At 46.7% G+C, this 23609-nt stretch overlaps 1 long non-coding RNA gene across 4 annotated transcripts in view; it reads left to right on the top strand.

Annotated features, from left to right (window-relative positions):
- Positions 1–23609, top strand: part of LOC130853705 (uncharacterized) — an 87049-nt gene that overhangs the window by 5536 nt on the left and 57904 nt on the right. For 3 of the 4 annotated variants that reach the window (XR_009053855.1, XR_009053858.1, XR_009053856.1), the window contains exons 4-7: positions 963–1021; positions 2931–2977; positions 5655–6235; positions 6508–6684. This is a non-coding gene — a long non-coding RNA (uncharacterized LOC130853705). The remainder of the gene's footprint in view (positions 1–962; positions 1022–2930; positions 2978–5654; positions 6236–6507; positions 6685–23609) is intronic. The other variant, XR_009053857.1, reaches the window with a different exon arrangement.

The following is a 23609-nucleotide window of genomic DNA, read 5'->3' as shown; positions in this document are numbered from 1 at the left end:
CATTGGTCCACCACTTGCTTTGTGGATGTGTGAGCTCAGAGTGTCTCAGCTAAAAAAATGGGGATGATCCTTCCATCTTAGTGTTCTGTGTCATGTAATGAACCACCACACACTGAGTGGCTTAAAAGAACACTTTCTTTTTTTTTTTTTTCTGATTTATTTTTTTATTTTTATTTTTTATTTTTTTATTGGAATATAATTGCTTTACACTCTTGTACCAGTTTTTGAGGTACACCAAGGTCAATCATCTGTTTTTATACACATATCCCCATATTCCCTCCCTCCCTCGACTCACCCCCACCCTCCCCGTCCCAGTCCTCCAAGGCATCATCCATCATTGAGCTGAACTCCCTTTGTTATACAGCAACTTCCCACTGGCTATCTATTTTAGTTGGTAGTATATATATGTCAAGCTACTCTCTCACTTCGTCTCAGCTTCCCCTTCACCCCCTGCCCCCCAAACCTCGAGATCTCCATTCCATTCTCTGCATCTGCGTCCTTATTCTTGTCACTGAGTTCATCAGTACCATTTTTAGATTCTGTATATATGAGTTAGCATACAATATTTGTCTTTCTCTTTCTGACTTACTTCACTCTGGATGACAGACTCAAGGTCTGTCCACCTTATTACATATAGCTCCATCTCATTCCTTTTTATAGCTGAGTAATATTCCATTGTATATATATGCCACATCTTCTTTATCCATTCATTTGTTGATGGGTATTTAGGTTGCTTCCGTGTTCTGGCTATTGTAAATAGTGCTGCAGTAAACATTATGGTACATGTTTCTTTTGGTATTATGGTAAGAACACTGTTTCTTATCTCGCGATTCTGTAGGTCAGGAGTCCAGCCAGGCCTGGATGATCCTCTGCTCAGGGCCTCCCCAGGCAGAAGGCCAGCAAAGGCACCTCGAATACTTCTGGTGCTTCAGATCACTCTGCCTTCCTTTTCTACTTTTCAGGGCTCACATGATTCCAGGGGACCCACCCAGCTAATCCAGGATAATCTCCCCATTTCAAGGTGAGCTGGTTAGTGACCTTAGTTCCATCTGCAAAGTCTCCCTTGCCATCTAAGAGGACGATTGAGAGAGTGACGTTGGTGGTTTGATCCTGAGAGGGTGATGAAATTCTGCCACAACCTCCAACCTCTCAGAGTGGTTGTAAGGATTAAAATACCCATGCCTAGTTCCCGTCCCCCCTCCTTGCAAACCGCGGTGTTCAGTATTTAAATACAGAGGATTCCCTGCTACTGCATGGACAGAATGGGTGGTGGGAGAGTTTCTCACAGCTACCCTCTCAAGTAACAGGCATTGTCCCCATTGTCCAGATGTGCAAACTGAGGTTCCCAGATGTCAGGTGACATATAAATGGCAGAGCCAGAATGTGAACCTGTCCCCATCTCAGCTTCACATAAGAGTTTGTCATCTCACCACTGAGCACAGGTGCAGAGCTCTATCCTCTGGAAGTTCACGGAGTTCTCTTGAGAGGCCTCCACCATGCACCAGAGATTTATTTACCTGTGGTCCAATTTCTCTGGTTCAGTTCAGGTCCTGGCATTTGGGTGTCTCTAGGAGTCCCCAGTGGATGACTTAAGTGTGTGTTTCATGATGTCACCTGCTCCTTTCTTCTTTTATTTTTATTTTTTTCCTTTCTTCTTGATGGATGGCTGGGGTGCCACTACCACGGCCACTCCTGAGTGTTACTGCTTTTGCCAGACACCTCGGCTGACCCTCAGGAGTTGTTAAATGGTCAAGACATCATGGGGTCCTTTGGAGAAATAGCGAAGAAAATCCCCCTGCAGCTCTTCTCTCTGTGCCTTGAGACACTGGCCTATGTTGTGAATCCTTCCTTTCCCCAAAGAAGACAAACACACACATCCCAGCCACCCCTGCAGGCACGGGACCTGGTGCCCACAATCAGATGTGGTGCACAGGACTGGCATGAGAATGTGGCCTGTGCATCTGTGGTTGGAGAGAGAGTGATGCTATGACAACAAGCGTGACGGAGGTAGTGGTGCCTGTTCCTGTTGGGGAGTCTGGGGCAGAGCCTCTGCCCAGAGGGGTTGTAACAAGAACAGCCCCATGCTGTGATTCAGCAGGGCGTCTAGCTGTTTAGTTCCTGGTTGTGTAGCATCCAAGCCTGATTCTCTGGCCTTCCCAGAGTCAGCTGTTTGCAACAGAATAGAGTTTGCTATTTGCAACAAAGTGGATTCTGTTATTTGTAGCAAAGTGAAATCTGCTTTTGCCACAAAGCCGCTTCTGCCATTTGCAGGTAGGAGTCCTGCCTGGTACCTGCTCCCCTCTGGGACCATCCTCCTGCCTCCAGCACACAGTGTTACCCTCTATCACAGAGCCAGCCCCCTCCTTCTGCCTTGCCAATAGGAGCCCAATATTGTTCAGCAACAATGTGCCCAGTTCCGGGGGGATGGACTGTGATCAGTCTCAGGCTGTCACAACCCACCCCCCATCCCCACCCCTGTCCCCTTTTCAAGATATCCAGGGATATCTTACCAGGGAAAAAGGGGTGCTTCTCAGGACTTTTTCTTCCCTGATAATAGGAAATCCCCTCTTCTCGCTTAGCCTTTTCTTACCCCAAGTGGGGTTGTGTAAAGAACAAATATTTGGAACTGTAGCAGCCATCTTGTGGCCATGAGGCAACAAGGTTAAGGATAAAAAAACCAAACAGTGAGGGTGGTGAATGGTCCTTGAAAACATTATCTAGACATTGAACCACCACCAGCAACTGTTTAACTCCAGCCTCCTTGTTACATGAGAAAATGGAGTCCTTTGTGTTTAAGCAGTGATTAGCTATATATTCTTTTATTTAAAATTCAAAGCCTTCCTAACTGATACAGGCACTCTAGCGGTGTGGCCTGGGCCCAGGGGTGGTTGAGAGTTGGTGCTGAGATAAGCCTGTTTGCTTTTTTTCAGGCTAGAGAGACAGATTGCAACTGAACTGGAAATCATGCTCTCCAAAGGTAAGGCCTCGTTTTCCTCAGGGGTGAGTTTTCTCACAGGAGATACCCCATCCCCCCCCCCCCCCGACAAGTGCAAATGCCGGTACCAGGCACCCCACCCTCACCCTGCTGCAGACTCATGGAGTCTCATCAAGGCTCTCCAGTCCCTAGAGGCAGGCATGATCACCTGCCCCCTGCAGACAGGGGATATCTGGGGTCTCGCAGCCAGGATGTGGGGTGGGCTCCAGGTCAGTATGGCCCAAAGCCTGGGGTCTCCCCACTCCAAGGGGAGTCTCTCAGTTTGCCTCAGGGCCAGGGGCAGGGGCTTCTGGGACAGTGGATGACCAGATGGGCTGCGAGCTTCTTTGCAATGAGCTGGCGTCTGGGTCGGGGAAGCCCCAACATAGGGGTCAGGTTTCTGCTGCAACAATGCCTTGTGGCAGCCCCAAGTCTCAGCAGCTTCCAAAATAACCACCTGCTTTTCTCACTTCTGGGTCAGTGGGTCAGCTAGGTTGCTTCTGCTTTGAGTTTGGGGTCCAGATTGTTCTGAGGCCAGCAGCTACCTGGGGATGCTCTTTCTCAGTGGGCAGAACAGGTGCCAGAGGCCAACCACACACGTGCTTTGAAAGCCTCTGCCTCAGTCAGATCTGCTGAGGTTCCAGGGGTCCCAGCAAGTCACTCAGCCAAGCTCCACTTAGGGGGCAAGTGCGTGTACTCTTCCCCGTCCGTGGGGTGGCCCAGGGAGGTCACATGGCAGAGGGTGTGGCTGCGTAGCCCTGCTGTGGGTCAGGGAGAGAAGAGTTAGGGTCAGCAGTCCAGTGCACACACAGACCTCAAGGGCCGCGGGGTGTCCCCAGAGCCGTGCGTGCAGAGACCCCCACAGGGCAGGGCCTTAGCAGGGGCAGGTGGGCCAGCGTTGCTGCCTCGTGCCTGAGCTGGAGATTCCCCAGTCTGCTTCTCAGAGGAGGAACCTGAAGCTCTGGGAGTCACAGTGTCGCCTGAGGTCACGGGGCAACCCCCTGCCTCTGTCCACCCTCACTGCCATCCTGAATCCAGGCGGGGAGGGAGCAAGGGGTCAGGCTCCCATCCCTGGGTCCAGCCCAGGGCATCTACCTCCCTGGGGAGAAGAAATCCCTTTCTTTTGTCCCCACACTCAGCATATGCCCATTTTCCTGAAGACACTGGGAAGTAGCGCCTGGGACTCAAGGATTCTGACTGCATTGCGTGGGGGACCTCTCAGTGCTTGTTTATGTCTGGCGGCCCCTGAGCTGACCTGGAGACATATCTTGTTTGCCTTGATCAGTATTTTGTGTATTTGAATGGAGCCAACACTAAACGATCCGAAAATGTCACAAAGAATTCAGATTTGATTTCCATTTCTTTTGGAAGAGCAGCAGACATGACGGCACTGGGCCCATGTTGCTGCAGGGCAGCTTGGCGGGTGCTGCGTGGTGCCCGGCCCCAGCCCCCACGGGTCACGTGCCCCTGCCCCAGCCCCTGCTGCTCCCTGCTGCCTCAGACTCCATGAGGTTCCCTCAGATTCCACACTGGCATTTGTGCTTCCGGCATACGAGCTATAACCTCTGGTTGAATCCACTCCCAGAGGCCCAGAGAGGAGAGACACCTGCCCAGAGTACACAGCTGATTACGGGTTTTGTTTCTCTTTCTTTCTTCCTGAGTAAGAGCTTCATCTGGATTCCGAAGAGGAATCCCTCTTGTGGGCTTCAAACCAGGAGCCCAGGCTCTCCTGCCCACCTCAAGGCAAAACTGTTCATGTTGTGGTAGAAGCTCAGAACATCTCTGGCATTGCTGCCCAGAGAGCACAGCCACCCTGAGAGGAAAATCCAGACTAAGATGAACTTTTGGGAGATGTTACAGGACCCAGATCCCTGAGTTACATAGGGAATCCCCCCTAGATCTATAAACATGAAATACTAACTGCTGATACTTATATAGCAATTACTGTGTGTCAGTCACTTCTAACTTCATATTACCTCACTTAATCCTCACACAGACCTTATAAGGGGGAAGGTATCATTTTTATCCCCATTTACAGGTGAGAAGATGGCCGCACAGAGAGCTTAAGCAACATTCCCAAATTTGCACAGCTTATAAGTGGTAGAGTTGGGAACGATGGTTTCGGGCTTATAGTTCTTAATCACTGAAGTATAGAGGAAATACCTATTGAGGTGGCTGCTTTTTCTATAATATCTCATATCACCCTTGGACTTGCCCTACAAGGTAGGGTTGGGTTTGGCTGTGAGAGACAGAAAAATCCAAAAGAGAAGTTGGTTTCTACTTTATACAGATGTAACTTGGAGGTGGTAAGGAGGCTCCAGGGTCAACCGAGACCCTGGCCTCTCCTCTGCTGTGCTGTCATCCTCATCATATGGTATCTTCTCATCCTTCTCAACAGGATGACTGCTTGAGATCCAGCCATCACACCTTCAACCCAGTTTTCAGGAAAAAGGAAGGGACAGAATAGAACTAACCTCCTTCCTTTAAGGACACTTCCTGAAAGTTTCAGAATATTTTACTTGCATCCATTTGATCAGCACTTAGTCACATGACGGCACTTCAGCCTAGAAATAGTCTTTATTCTGGAGGGTTATATGTCCAGTGAAAAATCAGCTCTATCATTAAATTTAAAAGGGTGAATGACACTGGAAACATTCAACGTTATCACTGTTTTTTACAGATGAAGAAAGGGAAGCTCAGAAAGGTGAATGACCTGCTGGAGGTCACACAGCCAGGAAGAGCTGGAGCCTGGATCTTCTGTCCCTGGGCCCTTTGGAGCAGATGGGGCTTGAAAGATATACTCTGCCTATTTCCCAGGCGGTGAGGAGGACTGTTGGTATGTGCACAGCCCCTCCCCAGGCTCCAGGAACACTCAGCGTCCGGGTCCTGCCAGCCAGGCACCCTTGTGCCTGCGAGCCCTGGCAGCCTGTCCGGGCCCAGATCCATCACCCCAGCACCAACCATGCCCTGGGCCTGACTCCATCCATCCCTCTAATGCCGCATCGACTGTGCTCGGGCACGTTCCTGAGGCGGCCTCAAGAGCACTGAATAATTCAGGTCTGCGTACTGGAATAATGAACTTACTGACAACCCAGTGTGGTCTCGGTACTTACATTTCAGGAAATACTGACTCCGCAGGCCTGCTCTGCAGGCTGGAGACGTACACACGCCAAGAAACTGTTGCCTTTACCCGCCTCATGGGGTTCAGGCCTGATTGAGTGGAGACCCTATTTTGGTCTCACTGATTCTGCAGCTGCTTGGGTGAGTGGGGAGTCTGGGGGCAGGGGGACTACCTGGTTGGAAGTTTGGGGCGAGGTGGCAGTGGAATCACAGAAGCTTGGACGTGCAGGGCTGGAAAGGACCCCTTGGTCCTGCACACCCATTTTATGAACCAGGAAACTGAGGTGTGGCAGGGACGGGCCTCAGCTCCTGCACACTGTGTCCTGTGGCTGGGAACGCCAGGCATGGCTTGGGGCTCTGGGGAGGAGACCTGCTTGTTTTCCATCTCACCCGCTGGTGTCCCCGTTCCCCAGCTGCTGGAGAGTTGCTGCTAATGACTCCCAGCTGCCCCTTCCCTGGAGACGAGCCCTCGGGCAAATGAGAGGCTTCCCCCCCCCCCCGAAGGCCGGCCCACCCTGCCTTCCCCAGCCTGGGCAGATGGCGGCCGATGACCTGCTGATGTGGTGCAAAAGGCCACCCCAAGCCTCAAGGTAGGACAAACTCTGTGATGCTATTAGGGGTCCAGAATCCTTGGTGGGACCAGGCTGCGGCTTGACCGCAGCCGAGACCGCGTTATGGCTTAGCGTATCCCCCTTCCCTATCCTGCTTCCCTCACTCCCCTTCTCCTCAGGCCCCTCCCCACACCCCGGTGAATCGCCTGAATGGGGATCCCCGACTCAGGCTCAGCTTCTGGGGAGCCCTCCTGAGACAGCTGCCTTTCCTGGATTGAGCCCTCCTCCTAGAGCTCTAAGAGAGGCTCCGTTTCAGGAATCCTTGGCGCTGGCTCTGCTGTGTGATGGTGAGGAAATCACTTCTCCACCCTGGGCCGCAGTTGCCCCATCTGTGTGGCTGGGGTTGGAGGAGCCTCTCTCAGGTCCCTTCCAGCTCTGAAGGTCTGTGATACGACCTGAGGTGCCAGGAAGCCGTCTCCTTTCCTAACTAGCGCCACATGTGCATGGAGTCCTACCATCAGGGACTTTTCTCTGAAGGTTTTTTTCAAAATGCAGAAGCATCTGAGATGAGAATGAGTTTCATAATAGGTGCTCACGCCGCAGGGCAGACTCTCTCAAGGTGGGTCACCTGAATCCATCACCCGAAGGGGACTGCCTGGTTGGAACTTTGGGGCGAGGTGGAAGTGGAATCACAGAAGCTTGGACATGCCGAGCTGGAAAGGACCCCTCAGTCCTGCATACCAGGAAAATAAACTGGGAAAATGAACAGGGAAACGGAGGTTGTGGCAGGGACGGGCCTCTGCTCCTGCACACTGTGTCCTGTGGCTGGGAACGCCAGGCATGGCTTGGGGCTCTGGGTAGGAGACCTGCTTGTTTTCCTTCTAACCCGCTGGTTTCCCCGTTCCCCAGCTGCTGGAGAGTTGCTGCTAATGACTCCCAGCTGCCCCTTCGCTGGAGATGAGCCCTCGGGCAAACGAAAGTAGTTCCTGGAAGGCTGGCTCACCCTACCTTCCCTGACCTGGGCAGACTGCAGCCAAGGACTGTAGCTGATGTGGTGCAAAAAGACCACTATTGGGGACTACCATTGAGTCTTACCATGGGGGACTTTTCTTTGAAGGCTTTTTCAAAATGCAGAAACATCTGAGATGAGAATGAGTTTCATATTAGGTGATCATGCTGCAGGGCAGACTGTCTCATGTGGGATCCCTGGATCACCTGAATCCATCACCCGAAGGGATGCTCATTATTAATATTTCCCTTCCCTTCTTCATATTTTTTTGAATATGGTATGTGATGTCTGGAGTTGCAGCAGCTATCTTTCAATCATGAGGAAACAGCATGAGATGTAAAAAATAAGCTAAGGATAGTGAAGCAGAAATATAGAAAGAAACTGATTTTCAATGGCATTTCTGAATCATTGCACAAAACCTGAAAACTACATCTAGAATCTCAGTATGTGAAATAGTTATCTTTATTGCTCAAGCAAGTCCTGGTTGAATTTTCTGTTATTTGCAGCCCAAAGCATTCCAAACAAATCAACAGTCTTTATCTCAGTGAATTATAATAACAATCTTTTAAAGTAGGGATTATTATTGGCTCAGAGAGGTTAAGTGACATAGCTAAGGTCACACAGCTGGCAAAGGGCAGCATCCTTTTGGGCTGGAGCTTTCAGGTTGGGAGAAATTTTGATTACTGATGAAAATTTAATTTTTGTCTCTGTTGTGTGTGTCCTACTATAGTCTGACCACTGGGAATAACCTCTGTTCCTCGCCATTCAGTCTTTGGTCATTCTCTCCCTATCCATCCCACCATAGGTCTCAGCTTAGAGACTCAGCAAAGGTCCCTTGTGAGTGGGTAGAAGGAAGTGGCAGGTAGCCACTGTCCATTCCTTCATGGAGCTTTCCAAATGAGTGTGGCCAGATTCTGGTACCAAGGATGAGGGGAAGGCTGGCCCCATTTTGGAGATGATTCTGACCTCTAAACAGCCCTAGACTTTTTTTTCGTGTGCGTGTATTTATTTATTTTTGGCTGCATTTGGTCTTTGTTGCTGTGTGTAGGCTTTTTCTAGTTGCGGCCAGCGGGGGCTACTCTTTGTCGTGGTGCACTGGCTTCTCAGATCAGTGGCTTCTCTTGTTGTGGAACATGGGCTCTAGGCGTGCGGGCTTCAGTAGCTGTGGCACACGGGTTTAGTCCAGGGATTGAACCCATGTCCCCCACATTGGCAGGTGGATTCTTAACCATTGCACCACCAGGGAAGTCCCCAGCCCTAGACTCTTGTGTGGGGGTTTACAGTGAAAGAGAGAAATAGCTCAGAACAGAAATAGACAGACAAACAAAGGGATGGAAGGAAAGGGAGAGAGGAGCAGAAGTTGAGGAGGAGGAGGGCGAGAGGAAGGGAGAAGAACGACAGGTTGTAGAGATAAACATTGAGACAAACATGACAACATACCTCAGCTCAGACACAAGCTGGTCCATCCCCCTCCCACCTGCCCAGCTTCAGCCTCTTCACTGTGTGGTGGAGTGGACTGGGACCCCTCCCTTGCAGGGAGGTCAGCAGGGACGGATGGCTCAGTGCTGACCTGGAGCGGACACTCAGCCCATGGGCGCTTCTGCTCCGCGTGGACTGGTCTGATGCTTTGGTTGCTGCTCTGAGGGTGGAGGCAGGGCTGGAGGGAGGGTGATGTGACCTCCGGTGAACCTTTGTTTCACCTCTTCTGGAGAGCAGAGACCTCTTGGAGAAAGGGGAGCAGCGTTTGTGTGTGTGTCTATGTCCCAGATTAGGTACTTTCAAGTGATCAGAAAGCTGGATATTTCTCTTGATAGGAAAGTGGCCTCCTTGACTAACAGCAATACCAGAAATGCACTTGTCTCCTGACCAAAGGGTGGGGTGGGGGGAAGATTTTCAAATGCTCATCAGAGGGCAGGGAATTGGGGAGCCACAGCTGGGGTTAGCTGCGGGGAGAGTCACTGTTCCAGACCCTGAGCCCCCAAACCTCGGGGGTCGATGTATGTATGGACAGCCCTCTCTGAGGGGCCTCCCGGCTGCCCCAGGTTAGTGGGGAAGGCAGGGACAGAAATGGCCCCAGACTAAGGATGAAAAGAAGGATCTCTGTCAGGAACACAAAGCACCTGTGGGTAGTGGGCCTCGAGGAGCCCGGGGATCGCCTTTGACTTGGGTGCTCTCTGGGCAGAGTCTGCTCTCTAGGGCCTGGTGTGGAGGGAGCCTCAGCTGAATGAGTGAGCCCTGGGCTGTGCCAGGCCTGGAGGCTGTGAAGAAGGATGAAGGGGGCAGTGCTCCAGCATCAGCTGGAGGGCTTAGGGCTGGGGCGGGCGGGGGTGACTCCTCTCCATGGCTCACGCCCTGCTCACCTGGCCAACTCCTCATGTCTAGGGGCTCAGGGTGGCAGACAGTGCTGTCTCCCCTAGGCCGGATGTGCCCTTGACTGACCCATTACCTTGACTTAAAAATGTGTCTGTGCATCCTCAGATACTCCTCTCATCAGGAGGTGGGGTCTGTGTCCTCTCACTCTGAACCTGGGCGAGCCTCCTTGAACAGAATGTCATGGAAGCGATGTTGTCTGACTTCTGAGGCTGGTTAGAAAAGGCTAGACAGCATCTCCCAGATTCTCTAGAGAGCTTGTTCTGGTAGCTGTCAGCTGCTCTGTAAGAAGTCCATCTCTGTGGAGGCTGCCGTGTGCAGGGACCACATAGAGTGAGAGAGATGCCCGAGCGGCTCCAATTCATCCATCCCCAGCTAGTCAAGTCTCCCCTGCTCAGATGTCAGACATATGCGTGAGGAAGACTTTGAGATGACCCCCAGTCCCAGCCACCAAACACCTGCAGTGGATGACAGACCCAGAGTGAGAGCTGCCTGCAAGTGCAGGCAACCTCCAGATTCATGAGCAGAAGAAAAGATCACATATGAGTTTCCTAGGACTGCCTAGGTAACAAATAACCACAAACTGGGTAAAACAACAGAAATTTATCCTCTCAGAGTTCTGGAGGCTAGAGCCCAAAATCAAGGTGTTGGCTTGTTCCTTTTCAGGGCTCTGAGGGAGAATCTGTTCCCTGCCTTTCTCTTAGCTTCTGGTGGTTGTAGGCAATGCTTGGCTTTCTTTGGCCTTTAGAGGCATCACTCTGGCCTCTGCCTCCATCTCCACATTGTGTTCTCACTGTGTGTCCAAATTTCTCTCTTATAAAGGACACCATCACATTTGATTAGGGGCCCCTCTACTCCAGTATTACCTCATCTTTTTTTAAAAAAAAATTATGTATTTATTATTTATTTATTTTGGCTGTGCCAGGTCTTAGTTGTGGTATGTGGACTTCTTAGCTGCGGCATGCAGGATCTTAGTTGTGGCATGCAGGGTCTAATTTCCTGACCAGGGATTGAACCCGGGCCCCTGAATTGGGAGCACAGAGTCTTACCCATTGGACCACCAGGGAAGTCCCCAGTATTACCTCATCTTGACTGATTACATCTGCAATGACCTTATGTTCTAATAAGATGACATTCTGAAGTACTGAGGGTTGGGACTTTAATATATCTTTTGGGGGGGACATAATTCAACCCATGACATATAGTTATTTTAAGCCACTATTTTGAAGTGATTCGTTACGTAGCAGTAGTTACTCAGAACATGAGAATTAAGGGATGGCTAGGGAAGCAACTAAAACATCAATGGAAATGTAGTTTACTAGAACATCCCTCTAGGAGGCTACTGTATGTGGCTGGGGTAACTGATTTTCTAAGTAGCTTGGGGTGGCAGCTGGATCCTCCCCACAAAAGACAGATGTTCCAGCAACAACCTGTGCTTGAATAATAACAGACAACTTCCCTAATGCCTTCTAATGTAGGAAAAAAGCTTGAGTTTTGCTTTCTATTCCTCCCCCTTAAATAAATGTTGAATAATTAAAGAGAATCAATGTGATTATTAGAGTGTTCCTGGCCTCCGTATATGTCAGCATGGCCTTGTTTACTAACACCTACTCTATCAGAGAACTGATTAACTGTGGGCTACAGTTGCCTGGTTAAGTGTCTGGTTTCTCTATAGACTGGAAGCAACCCTGAGAGCAGGGACAGGCTATGGCTTGTTCTCTCCTGAATCCCCAGCACAGTTCTTCACACATAGTAGGTGCTTAATAGTCTCTGAAAGCATGGATGTTGGAAAAGGAAAAAGAAGACTTAAAACCTATATGATGATGAAAGGTATACAAATATATCAGCTACAAAACAGCTAAGGATGTTAGAAAAAAATATTTTTGAAGTTTGAAATTCTTTTCTGTTCATGGAAGAGCCTATAAGAAAATAAGAGAATTATGAGAGGCCAGGAACAAATTGGAAACATCAGTCCAGGGGAGTAGAGACTGCTGGACACCCTGAGGACTTCTACCTTGTTGGGCAGCCTACAGCTTCCAGAACTCGAGCTTCTTGGCACAAGAAAGACAAGGAAGAAGCAAGGGATGATAAACGTGACCAGGAAGATTTGAAAAAGAACCATTCAGAGATTCTAGGAATTTAAATATATCACATATGAAACCTAAAACTCAATGGAACAGTTAAATGTAACAGACACAACTGGAGAGGGAATTAGTAAACTGGAAGATAGGTTTGAAAAAATTATACATAAGGCAGTACAGAAAGAAAAATGAAAATATGAAGAAGAGGTTAAGAGACATGGATGATGGAATGAAAAGCTCTAATATATGTCTAATCATATTTTTGGAAAGTGATTATAGGAATAATGGGAGAGAGGTAATATTCAAATTTCTGTGGTTATTAACAAACATGAATCTTCAGATTCAGGAATCCCAGTGAATCCCAAACAGTGTAAATAAAAAGAAGTCCATACACAGATACAACATAATCAAATTAAAGAGTATCAAAGACAAGTAGATCTTAAAAACGCCCAACAGAAAAAGATTTTGTTGTTCACAACTTCTATAATTAGAAGAAACTAGACTAATGGTGATTAGTTATAAAAGTATCAATAGTAACAATGAAAGACAAAATAATAATGACCTTAAAGTACTTTTAAAATTCACACCAACTAGGGACTACCAGTCCCCAATAAGACTGAAATAGTTTCTTAAAAGATAATTTATCTTTTAAGAATAAATGTAGATCCTAGGTATGTACCTAAGAGAATTGAAAGCGTGTCCATACAAAAACTTGTACACATGTTCACTGCAGCATTATTTATAATAGCAAACTAAATGTCCACCAGCTTATGAATGGGTAAACAAAATATTGTATATCCATACAGTAGAGTATTACTTGCCATAAAAAGGAATGAAATTCTGATCCATGCAACAATATGGATGAACCTTGAAAATATTATGCTAAGCAAAAGAAGCCAGACACAAAAGGTCACAAATTGTATGATTTCATTTATATAAAACATGCAGAATAGGGAGATCGATAAAGACAGAAGGTAGATTCATGGTTGCCAGAGGCTGGAGAGGGGATGTGGAGTGACAGCTAATGGGCATGAGATTTCTTTTTGGGTGACAATAAGTTCTGGAATTAGATAGTGGTAATGTTTGTTAAATCTTATAAGTACACTAAAACCACTGAACTGTATACTTTCAAAGAGTGAATTTTATAGTATGTGAATCATATCTCAATAAAAATGCAAAACATAAGAGTAAAGGTAGAAATAAGGATATTTTCACTTACAGGCATACCTTGGAGGTGTTGCAGGTTCGGTTCCAAACCACTACAGTAAAACGAATATCACAATAAAGCAGGTCATCAAAGTTTTTTGTTTCCCAGTGGATATAAAAGTTATATTTTGGGAATTCCCCGGGTGCCTAGTAGTTAGGACTTGGCGCTTTCACTGCTGAGGACCCGGGTTCAATCCCTGGTCGGGGAACTAAGGTCCCACAAGCCGTGCGGCGTGGCCAAAAAAAAAAAGTTATGTTTACAGTATACTATAGTCTGTTAAGTGTGCAATAGCATTATATCAAAAAATACATACCTTAATTAAAAAATATTTATTGCTAAAAAATCCTAACCATCTTCTGAACCTTCAATGAGTTGTAGTAGGAACATCAAAGATCACTGATCACAGATCACCATAGCAAATATAATAATAGTGACAAAGTTTTAAAATATTGTGAGAATTACCAAAATGTGACACAGAGAGACGAAGTGAGCAAATGCTGTTGGAAAAAATGGTACTGACAGGCTTGTTTGATGCAGAGTTGCCACAAACCTTCAATTTGTAAAAAGCACAGTAATGAAAAACAGCAAAGTGAAGTTCAATATAAGGTATGCCCATTCACTAAAACTGAGAGAATTTATAAACAACAGACCCCCATTCAAGGAGTTTCTCAAGGATGAACTTGAGAAGAAAAATGATCTGAGGAAAAAAGTCTCAGATATCAGAAGTAATGATCAATTGAGAAAATAATAAAAATATGGGTAAATCTAAACAAACGCAATGACTCTCCAAAACAATGTCTCTTCCATGGGGTTAAACAGGAGATGGAGCTAAAGCCTGGACCTTAAGTATAATAAATGGAATTAAAGCTTTCAAAGCACTTTGCATTGTTCAGGAGAAGGGTAAGATATTAACTTTAGACTAAGTTAAATTAGGTAATAATTTTAAAATGCTGAGTCAGCAATAAAAAAATAATAGAATGCTATCCTCTACACAGTAGAAGGGGGAGAAATGGAATGAGTAAAAAACCTCAGTTCAAAACAATGCAACAAAGATGAAAATAAATCCTTAGGAAGCAGGACAAATTAAAAAAAACAAGATCATTGAAATAAAGTCAAATATATTTTAAGGTCTATGAATATAAATAGACTGAACTCTCCAGTTAAAATTCATATACTCTTAGATTGGATTGAAAAACAGAATAGCCACATGCTGCTTACATGAGACACGTCTAAAACAGATAAAAAATTGTAAGTAAAACAGTGAAAAATATCAGAAAAATACTAACCAAAAGAAAATTGGCATAATTATATTACTATCAGACAAAATAGACTTTAAGGCAAAAAGACATCAGTAGAGATATAGAGGATCAATGTATAAAATTTAAATTTACCAGGAGAAAGTAGTAGTTCTAAATTCATGGATACCTAATAATGTAAGTCCCTTACCAGATATATGATTTCAAAATATTTTTTTCCCATCCTGTGGGTTGTCTTTTCACTTTATTGTTGGTGTGCATAGAAGAACAAAAGTTTTCAATTTTAAGTTCAATTTATGGATTTCTTTTTCTTTTTTTGCTCATGTTTTTGGGGTCATATCTAAGAATACTTTGCCAAATCCGTGATCATGAAGATTTACCCCTATGTTTTCTTATAAGAGTTTTATAGTTTTAGCTCTTACAGTTAGGTCTTTGGTCCATTTTGAGTTAATTTTTGTAGATGGTGTGAGGTAGGTTTCAATTTCATTCTTCTGCATGTGGATATCCAGTTGTCCTGGCATCATTTGTTGAAAAGACTATCCTTTCTTCATTGAACGGACTTTACGCCCTTGTCAAAAGTCAGTTGACCATAGATACATGGGTATATCTGTACTTTAAATTTTAGTTCATTGATCTATATATCTATCCTTGTGCCATTACCACACTGTCTTGATTACTGTTGCTTTGTAGCAAGTTTTGAAATCAGGAAGTGTGAGTCCTCCTACTTTGTTCTTTTTCAAGATTGTTTTGGTCATTCCTGGTCCCTTGTAATTCCATGTAAATTTTAGATTCAGCCTGCCAGTTTTACAAAGAAGTCAGCTGGGATTATGACAGGGATTGCATTGAATCTGTGTTTAAGTCTTACATCTCTTTGCAAGGTGAGCATATCTCCAATCAGCTGGTCCACAAGAGGAGGACCAAAGGACCTTCCTGACCAAGCTGGTCTGATGTGCTCCCATGTTTGTGTCCTCAAGAAGCCACGCTCAGTGTGGGCATCCCTGAGACTGAATGTGTGTGCTAAGAGTGTAAATGACTGAAGTAGGAACCCAAGTCTTCAAGACCTTGCCAAGGTTGTCCTCATGACTGTAGTAATGGGTGATCTTACGTTGGGTCCCCCAAGAAGCAGACCTTGAGGTGAGCATTCACATGAAAGTAGTTATGTGGGAGGTGGTCTCAGGAAATTCTGGAAGGGGAGTGGGAAGGGGTCCAAGGAGGGGAGAGAAATCAGGAGAGTGTGCCTAAATGAGCAGGTCATTGCTGTGGGCATCTGGGGCTCAATCCCACTGGGGACCTCTGTGAGACGATAGGGAACAGGGTTTCTTAACCTCAGCACTACTGACATTTTGGGCTGAATAATTATTTGTTGTAGGGGGATGTCCTGGGCATTGTTGCATGCTTAGCAGCATCCTGGCCTCTACCCACTAGATGCCAGTAGCAATCATCCAACCAAAATGTCTCCAGATGTTTCCAAATGTCCCCTAGGGGGGCAAAATTGTACCTGGTGAGAATCACTGGTATAGATTTGTTTCAGAATTGTCTCATCCAAGAGGGGAGGAAGCTGGGGTATATATACACTAACTCTCAATCATTATCATTAAGTCTACTCCTGAAGGTATCAAATCCCTGCACCCCTGGCCTGTCCCAAGGGCCTACTGAACGTGATCTCAGGCCAGAGAAAGCTCTCAGGCAGTGTTGCAGGCACCCATAGTAAGAAGCCACCAGCATGTGTGGAAACAATGAGGGCTGTAGGGATGTGGGCACCCACAGTGTAGCTACCTGGGTTGTGCTGTGTGAGGCTTTGGAGACCCCAGATCTGTAGCTTGGCCTGGACATCCACACTCCTTGGGCTTTGCGGATTCTACTGCATTACTGTGTTGAAACCAGCCCACTCCTGAGCAAGGCTTTAGCCCCTCAGCTCACTTCCTAGTCTTCCCATCTGTTGCTGCAGTCCTGGCCCAGCTCCTGCAGGATGAGGAAAGATGACTTGCAAAGACTTATAGACAGAAAAGACCAAAGTGATGTTGTTTCCCCAGGTGGAAGGCACCGGTGGGAAAGATGCTCACAGAATTCCCCTCCTCTTCCTGTCTCAGCTCCCTGCACCCACTAGAGCCTCTAAGGATGTTCTCCTTTTTCAGTATGCTGTGTGACTTTGGGCAATCACACCTCCTCTCTGGGCCTCAGTCCTCCTTCTATAAAAAAACACGGGTCTGGTGGGGGTGGACCAGATGACCTTGAAATGTCCTTCCATCTCGAGTGGCTGCTGAGAGCCCTGGGAGGCGGTAGGAGATCATCAGGCAGCCAGAGCCTGGGGGCTGGCCAAAAAATGTGACAGTTCGGCCCCCAGTGGTGTTGCTGGCCTCTGATCTCCACTGTGTGCCCGACACTCTGGGCCCGGTCACAGCCCAGCGCGGCCCCTTGCTCACTCAGGAACATCTGCTACAGCATTTACCACGTTAATAGATTAGCTTTGAGAATCGGGCAGGTGTTTTCCACCCAAGCCAGAAAACATCAAAATCAGATTGCTCTCCAAGCCTTTCTGCACAGGCAATCGAGTTAGAATGACTCATACGGTCTAACAGATAATAAAACACACATAACATTTGCTTTAAGGTACAGGCGGGGGTATTTTGTCCCGCGCTTAGGAGAAACAAAAACTCACTCTATTTGGGAATAGGGTAATTGAATACAGATGGGAGGAGGTAAATGAAAGAATTTAGCAAATATCTCAGTGGAATAGCTAATGGGAATGAGACAGAATAGGAAATTAAAAATTATTCGAAGCAGATGGACCATTCTTTGAGTTTTTAAAAATTTATTAGGGCCGCGAAAAAATGTGTCTGTTTATTTTCTACGGCCATGAAATTAATGAGTTGGTGAGTTTTGCTTGTGCAATTTTATGACTGCCATGTCATCTGTCATAATTTGGGGACTGTTTGATATGGATTTATGAATGTCCCCACCCCCCACCCCTCCCTGATGTATTGGGGTGGGTCATACGTGAATTAGGCTGTCCCCTATCAAGGGAGCAATGCCAATGGAAGTGTAACCCCACAAGCCCTGGGCGGGGGCCTTGGGGGATTCTCGGCCCAGAGGTGAGTGGAAAAGCCATGGAGGGTGACTCTGGGGCTGTGGGAAAGAGGCAGGCCTGACCTGGCTGAACTTCCTCTGCAGGGATGACCCCAGCCTGCCCGGGCTGGGGAGGAGGTGTTCAGAAGGGGTTTCTTGCAAACTACTGGAAGCAGGAAGCCAGCCCAGGCTGCTTGTGCTTGGCCAGGAGGGAGGTGGGAGCTGTTAGTGCTGCTTCAGTCCAGCCTAAGAACCACCTGGCTACCTGCCCCTCCACCCCTGTAGCTGGGCTCACCCACCTCCAAACCTGAAGCTTAAGGAGGGAGAAGAAAATTCACATTGATCGGGAATCTGTGTGTGCCTGGCCAGGTGCTCAGGGCTTAAGTGCATCCTTTAGATGGTGGTTAAAATAGGGCTTTACAACCAGCAGATTTAGGTCCAGTTTTGCTCTGAGTCTTCCAAGCTATGTGGCTTTGGGCTGGTTACTACCCTCTCTGAACTTCATTTTTCTCCCTTTGTAAAGTAGGAATAGACATGTCTAACATAAGGAATGTTTTGAGGCTCAAAGGAGATAATGTAACACCCCAGCACATAGCAAAGTGCTGGTAAATGGTAACTATTATTATTGTTAATAATCATCTTGAGGTGGATATTAATATTTCCACCTGACAGGTGGGGACACTGAGGCTCAGAGAGGTTAAGTGATTTGTCTGAGGTCACACGGTTAAAGGGATGGAGCTGGACTTTCCTCACAGATTTGCTTCCATGACTCTGAGGCCCAGCCTATTCTGAACTGGGAAACTCCAGAAAGCTGGGCATACAGTTCAGGGCTACAGACTCATGACCCTCTTCCCTGGTTCCTCTGCCTGGGCCTGGCCTATTCCCTGCCTGGCTTGCGTGTCCACCGCAAACTCAGTCCTGGTGACAAGTTCCTTCTGCTGCTTGGGCTCCCTATGGGGACAGAGAGCCTCCTCTCCACCCCATTGCTGGGGCTAGCTGGACACCTTGACTAGGTGTGGGTGGGAGAGTCTGTCCATCCTCAGTACCAGGCCCATCACTGGTGGGGCTCAAGGGCCCCTCAGGCTGGGGAGTTCTCTGAGGGCAAGTCCCTGCCTTGGCCAGATGTCATGGTCTGTGGTGTGTGGCCTCTGGAGAGGCTGCAGGTAGCTTTTTTTTTTCTTTTCTTTTCTTTTAAATATGCTGTATAGTGGGCTTCCTAGGTGGCGCAGTGGTTAAGAATCCTCCTGCCAATGCAAGAGGACACGGGTTCGATCCCTGTTCCAGGAAGATCCCACATGCTGCGGAGCAACTAAGCCCATGTGCCAAAAAATAAAAAATAAAAATGCTGTATGGTAAACAATGAGAAATTCAACTTTTTTAAAAACTTTTTTAAATAATAATTAAAAAAAATTTAAAATTAATTTTATTTATTTATTGGCTGCGTTGGGTCTTTGTTGCTGCATGGGCTTTCTCTAGCTGCAGTGAGTGGGGGCTACTCTTTGTTGCAGTGCGCAGGTGTTTCATTGAGGCAGCTTCTCTTGTTGTGGAGCACAGGCTCTAGGCACGCAGGCTTCAGTAGTTGTGGCACACGGGCTCAATAGTTGTGGCTCGCGGGCTCTAGAGCGCAGGCTCATTAGTTGTGGCGCATGGGCTTAGTTTCCTTTGCAGCATGTGGGATCTTCCCGGCCCAGGGATCAGACCCGTGTCCCCTACATTGGCAGGCGGATTCTTAACCGCTGCGCCACCTGGGAAGCCCTGCAGGTAGCTTTGAGTCCCATCTGAGCTTTCTTCTCTTTAGCCCCACCTGTTCCCAAAAGTCCAGGCCCCTTTATCCCTCTCTTAGCACCTCCAAATTAGTAACAATAACTCCTATTTCCTGAACACTTGTGACGAGCATTGGTTCATGCAATTAGCCATTTATTCTTCTATTGGTTCAATATTTGTTGAGTGATTTCTATGTGCCTGGCACTGTCCCAAAACTGGGGATACAGACGTGGTCCCTGCCCTCACTGAACTTACATTCCAGTGGGGAGGCTAGGCAGTCAGTGAACACATTACTCTCTAATGTATTAGGCAAACTTAAGAGCTTTGAAGAAAATTAAAGCAGGGGTAAAAGATAGGAAAGGAGGCGGTGGGTGGGTGGTGGTGGTGGTGGTGAGTGGTGGGTGGTGGGCGGTGGTGTCTGTTTTAGATGCTGGTCTAGGAAGGCCTCTCTGAGAGGGTAACATTTTAAGCTGAGACCTGAAGGAAGTGAGCCATGTGTATGGATATCCAGGGAGAGAGTTTCCAGGCATGGGGAATAGCAAATGCAAAGGCCCTGAGGTGGGAGGATGGTTGGAGAGCTTGAGGAAAAGCAAGAAGGCCAGAGCAGAATAAACAAGGAAGAAAGTAATTTTAAAGTCCAGATCCTTTCCACAGTTCCCCAAGGTAAGCGTTATTAACCATAACTTTACGGATGGGGATACTGAGACTCAGAGAAGTCAGGTCACTTGGCCAAGGTCACACAGTGGAGAAAGGTTCCAGACCTGAGCCTCTGTGAATTCTTCCCACTGTACCAGCTTACTTCTCTGGACATTGCAATTGGGTGGCACAGCAGAGTGGGACCAAAGCTCCAGAGGGAGGGTGAGAGCTGGAGAAAACTGCAAGGTGGTTTACAGTTCCTGAGATGTCTGGAGGGTGTGGCTCTGAGTGCAGGCAGGGCTTGCTCCTGTGGCCAGGAGGCCTGTGGCGGCCCCAGCTGTAAGGACTCTTTAAGGCCGAAGTGCTGGGCTCTGACAGGGCAAGATGGATGAGAGCACTGGGCTTAGTACCCGACTGAATTTCCTGAGCAGTTTTCATCCAGATGGTCTCTGGGAGGATAAAGTTTAAGAAGATTGATTCCCTGGGAAGGGAGGACGGGGAGGAAAAAGGGCTCCTGGCCTGTTTGCCCACAGTGGAAACATCTCTTGTCTTCGAATAAAGGAAACTACTGCTTTGAAAGGTGTGACTGGATGGGCTTAGTGGCTCGTGTGATTTGCAGGCCTCAGGAGTGGGGCAGGAGGACAGGAAAGGGGTGGTGGTGGCTTTCCCACCTGGGAGGAGGGCAGAAGGGGAGGTGCCCATCCTTCTGGGCAGGGGCACCTGCAGCCCCTGCAGTGTCAGGGGCCCACTCGGGTCCAGTCTCCTCAGCCCCGCCTGCATTTCTCCATCTCCTGCTCCCTCTTTCACCTCTGAATGACTTAAGGTTTCCTGTCGAGCCCAGGTGCTCACAGCTTCATGCCTCCAGGTCTCTTCTCATGCTGAGTCTGGGCTTGGAAGACCATCATTCTGTGGCGGGGTGGCCAGTGATGTGGCACTTACTCTGTGTGTGTGTGTGGGGGGGGATAGGGTAAATGATACAGGGAACTTGTATCATGGCAGGAAAACTGGCATGAAAGTTGCAGAAACCTTCTGGGAGCGAAAGGACCAAGACTTGAAGAACTTTGAGAGTGTGTATGTGAAATGCTCTGAATGTTCTGAAACTGACTTGGTGATGGTTGCACATCTTTGTGAATTTACCAAAAAACATTGAATTGAATACTTTCAATGAGTGAATCATGGTATGTGTGAATTATATCTCAATAAAGTAATTATTAAAACAATAACAAAAAGACCCAGGGGCAGGGAAGGCTATTGAGGTTCCTGAGACAGAATCATTGTGGCACAGGCTTGGGACTGGTGGGTTGACTGGTGGCAGGGGAGGTGGCTCTGGGTGGGGCGGAGAAGGCAGCAGAATCTAAAATCGGCCTCAGTCCAGTTGTTTTGGTTTATGCCCTGGGATTTTGTGTGTAGCAAATTATTATTTTTTAAATATACTTATAGAAAATTTCTAACAGATGAAGATACCAAAGGATTCTTTAAGAAAATGTCAAATAGAACATTTTAAATATCCAAAAAGAGAATAGTATGAACTCCTGTGTACCCATCATCCAACTTCAACAATTATCAACTCATGGCCATTTTTTTTCATTCATATCCCCATTCATTTCTGCCCTTTCCAGATTATATTGAAGGAAATCCTACACATCGCATGATTTCATCTGAAAATAACATTATTATACCTAAAAGAATTAATAGTAATTCCTTAAGATCATCAAATATCTGGTCATTATCCAAATTTCCAAATGCTCCATTGATGTCTTATTTTAAAAAATTTTAGTTTGTCTGGGTCAGGATCTAAATAAGCCTGCATATTGTGGTTAATTGATATATCTCTGAATCTTTTTTCAATCCATAAGTTCCTCCTCTTTTTTTTTTTTTCTTTAAGTTGGTTTGTTGAAGAAACTGGATTGTTGTTCGAAAGAATTTCTCACAGCCTGAATTTTCCAATTGTATGTTTAGCAAGCTCCTCTGGACTCTGAATTTCCTGTAAACTGAAAGTCGGGTCTCAAGGTTTGATCAGATTCAGTTTTTCTTTTTTTTTTTTTTAATTTCTGTTTTTGGCAAGGCTGTGTCAGTGGTGGTGGTGTATTATCTCATCAGGAGACACATAGTGTCTTGTTGTCCTTCTATTTGTGATACTCAATGTCTAGATCCATAAATTCATAGGAGGCTGCAAAAACTATCATTATTCCTTCTGCATTTGTTAGCAAAGAGAAACTTCTCCTCCTCTACTGTTTGGTTTCCCGGTGGTAGAGTTCATATAGGAAAGGTAGAATATAGCTGGATTTGTCCTTTTACCTACCAGCCTTTAAAAGAATAAGTTAGTTTCCTATCATCCTCTTGAGTTTCTTTGTTTATTTGCTTTTAGTATCATTGTGAACCCATAGATTTAAACATGTTTGGCGAATTTCGATCCATTGAAGTTTGTTTTGTTATTGATGCCTTACTTGTCCCATCTTTGCCCAGTGGGAACACTAGAGTTGGCTCCTGAGCCACCCTGGTGGTCTCTGACATGTCCTTGCTGGCTCATGTGATATGGCTCATCTTGTCCATTTGCTGCGTCAGAATTGGGATCAGGCACTTCCTGTGGGTGAATAAACCTAGGTGCATCTGTGGGGCTCATACTGTTTTTGGCTCAGGCACTGCATGACTCAGAGAGCTCAACCTGGTCCCAATGCTGTGGACAGAACAAGCGGCCAGGGTCTCCATGTAAACAGCACTTTCTCAAGAAAGCCCTTGCTGCTCCCCCAGACCACATCGACAACCCCTCTTTTACATTTCTTATTTTACTCATTTTGGTAACAGCATTCTTAGTTGCAAGCAACAGAAACGACCTCTGCTAACTTAAATGGAAAAGAGGGTGATTTTTTTTAAAGTATGAATTAGGATATGGGTTTGGCTGTATTGACAGATAGAGGATTTGTTTCTAGGCAGTTGGAGCAAGGGAGGCTGCAGCGTGACTCTGCTCCTCAAAGTTGTCCAATGACCCAGGTTCCTTCTGTCTTGTTGCTCTACATCCCCATGACAGCACTGTCCAATAGAATTTTTGGTGATGTTGGAGTTATTCTCTACCTGTGCTGTCCAGTATCATAGCCACTGCCCACATGTGTCTATTTGAACACCTGAAATGTGGTTAGAGTGACTGAGGAACTGAGTTTTAAATTTTATTTCATTTTAATTAATTACATTAATTTAGGCTCATGTGGCTCATGGCTCCAGTGTCAGATAGCATATCTCTAAAAGTTGTCCTCATCTGCCTGGCTGTGAAAGGGACTCCACCAATCTACCTTGTAGATTTCAAGATGGAGAGAAGGAGGAGGGGCAAACAGCATCCTTCTGAGGACACATCACTTCCTGTTACTTCCCATTGGCTGGAACATACAGGGTCAGGCTTTGCTGCAAGGGAGTCTGGGAAATGAAGCTTCTAGCTGGAGAGCTGTGTGTCCAGATGACACTCAACAGTTGCTGCTCCTGAAAGGAAGAAGAGGGAAAATAGATATTGGTGGACAGTTACAGACAAGGAAACCGGGTAGCTCTAGACTGTTGCCAGGAGTCAGGAGGTGGGGATGGCAGAG

This window comes from Hippopotamus amphibius, chromosome 5 (genome assembly GCF_030028045.1).
Source record: "Hippopotamus amphibius kiboko isolate mHipAmp2 chromosome 5, mHipAmp2.hap2, whole genome shotgun sequence".
In the NCBI taxonomy this organism is placed as follows: Eukaryota; Metazoa; Chordata; class Mammalia; order Artiodactyla; family Hippopotamidae; genus Hippopotamus; species Hippopotamus amphibius.
This window is presented reverse-complemented; position numbering and strand designations above follow the sequence as displayed.